Source organism: Rutidosis leptorrhynchoides, chromosome 3 (genome assembly GCF_046630445.1).
Source record: "Rutidosis leptorrhynchoides isolate AG116_Rl617_1_P2 chromosome 3, CSIRO_AGI_Rlap_v1, whole genome shotgun sequence".
NCBI lineage: Eukaryota > Viridiplantae > Streptophyta > Magnoliopsida > Asterales > Asteraceae > Rutidosis > Rutidosis leptorrhynchoides.
The window spans coordinates 528,432,234-528,435,260 of NC_092335.1; positions in this window are offsets into that span (position 1 = coordinate 528,432,234).

Sequence of the window (3,027 nt, forward strand, 5' to 3'; positions counted from 1 at the left end):
TTTGGTATTATATATACATATATAAATTATGTGTTGAAGAGTACCAATCAAATTCTATAATCTATTTCATATCAAAAATCATCTCTCTAATTATATAAGATGGATCCCGTATCTAGTTCAAATTCCTTAAATTCCGACAGCTATTCCGATATGGATATTCACCTGAACTCTGAAGAAAGTATAACCGGAATGGATCAACCAATCAGCCATCACCTATTCTGGATGAATTGGGGATGAGTTCGTAGCCTACTTAATCATTAGAGACAAGAAGAAGGTGATCCCTTCCATCCACCACATTCACCTCTTGGCGAAGAACCTGAAGCACTTACCGGCGAACCTATTCGTAATACTATTTTCTCTCTCATTTCCAGAGTATCTCATCATGATTATATACTATCCCATATTATAAATCTTATTTATCCAATCGTATGAACCACCAATCATCCCGGTATAATAGAAGAAGTCAACGAGCTTCGTGCTCGGGTAGTGGCTTTGGAGAATATGGTGCAAGGGTTATGAACACCAGCAGCAGCACCCGCAGCATAACCGGTACCACCATCATCCACACCAACAGGATCATTACCACCACCAACAACCACATCCGTATCACACGCCTCAACATCATAATTTGTACCTCGGATATCAACATCATACGCACCATAGGTACCAAGAAGTACCAGCAACGACAAACGATGAAGTATGGATTCATAACTTCATCAGAGAAACATTCTACGGTGATTATGTAATTTCTAAAGTTTAGAGATTATCTATTCTAGCCTTAACCCTAAATCAGATAGAGTAGAAACCCTTATCTGAATGGTGTAAGATACAAGCTAGACTTGTTTTACCAATAGCATCAACAGTACCCTTAGCCTCACCAGCACAGTCAGTGCTGTCAACATCGTTAGAATCAGCAGCACCTCTAATATCACAAGCTTCGTCAGTTTAAGAAAGCACCGTGGACATCATTACGAGTCAACAACGAGTATATTGTATCAATGAGTTATGAAGTAATAACTCAATTCATCTAAAGAATTTATATGTATATCTTATATATATAAAATTTAAAACCATCATGAATCTTTTCGTACTAAGCTATTACGTGTGAATTTTAAGGGGTAGATACTACTCGGTTAATTCATATTACTAATATGCTATAATGTACATCCTTCGTTAACAACTTAACCATCGTTAACTACAAATATCTGTTTCAACTCAATGAATTCCATTTCATAATGAACTTAGTGTATTAATCAATTACATGTTTGATTTTACACTTTTATCTTCGATGTACTCGAAACTTTCTAGAAAACATCATTTATATCTTATGAAGTTCATAAGAATTCCACGAGCATCAACATCCTTCACTGAGGAATAAGAATAAATAATGAAGTATTGATTTCATTAGTGAAATAATCCGCGAAGATTATGTAATCCTTAATGTTTTAGAGATTATTCATTCAATTCAAAAATCAAATGAGCTTAATATGATATTAACTCATCAAATCTGTATTACATCTGAAGAAAATATACATACATATATTTCATAAAGACGGTAATAAAAAAATTCTTTTGTACAAAGTATTAATTGTGAAATCTTTAACGGGTAGGTAATACTCGGGAAATATATAAGTTCACAATTAATATGTTACACTGTACATTCTTCAATTTTGATTCAAAAATCATTAACTATACTCACTATCTTCACAATGATACACAATCATTTCATACAAATTCAATCACATATTCTGATATCGACGGATCAGAATCCAAGCCATAACTCTGAACCGGTGACATCATTCTTAAATCTCTACATCTTTCAAAGCTATATTTTGACTTTAAAACTGTGCAAGATCCTTTAATGTTGTTAATACCGAAAATAATCTTGAAATTCTTTTCAAGATATTAATTTTCATCACACTTCCAACCAATCAACTTTGACTTTTCAGATTAACTTTATTGTAACCTTGACATATACGTTCTTATTACAAGGGAACCTTTCATGTCCCACCACATTAGCAGTAAATTTACCAGCAACTTCATTAATTTGTGACTTAAGTTTCTTCGAAAAATCACGATAATTATTCATTGAAACTCTATCAAGTACTCATATACAACTTGTAACAACAATTGCCATACCAACCACCGGGAATTAGCAATCAGTATTTTGAATCTCGCAGCATTTTCTACGACAACAGTTATATATAGATAACATCGATCTTCTAGACTTACAGATTTCGAATGTGAAGTTTCTGAAAAACACCTTAAACTACGAACTAGTTCTCGAAATCTTGAAAAATGCTGATGAAGCAGCAAAAACTGTAAACGACCTTAACAGTAAAAAGTTTGATGATAAAGGATAGTGTGCTGGCAAAGCTCAGAAAAAGAGAAAGTTTGGAACTGGAAAACGGATTGAGCAAAGTATGAAAGAGGCTGTGGATAAATCACAAGGACGAAACCTGTCTTCAAAGAATCCAAATGATTCAGTATCTGCTGAAGCCATTAACGAATACCTTGCTTCCGAATCTAAACCCTTGTGGACAATATTCTTCATCATCCTCTGATATTATAAATTCTAAGATATCATCGTATCTTTCATTATAAATATCCTCCATATTTCTGGAGATAATTCCATAATCATTCTTATCGAAAATCAATTTTCTCCTTACGATATCTGTGTTACACCATAAAAGAAACTATTTTAGTTTCTAAATTCTGAAACTTTCAAGTTTAAAATATAAATATTTTGAAGTAATGTTAGGAATTGAAGCATGAGTTAGTATAATATAATGACACTTGATCAACGTGATTATATTGCAGTAAGTCATGCTGAGTTTCTAATAGAACATGATAAAGGTTCACAGATCATACCCTCATCATGAACCATGTTACATAACTCTTTCATTCTATATAATCTCTAAAAATATCAAGAAAATATTTTCTTAATGATTCGGTCTTTTTCGAGGTATTCTGGTAATTTGACAAGTCAGATTGTGCTATTACCATTTCTTTCTTAGAACATTAGTT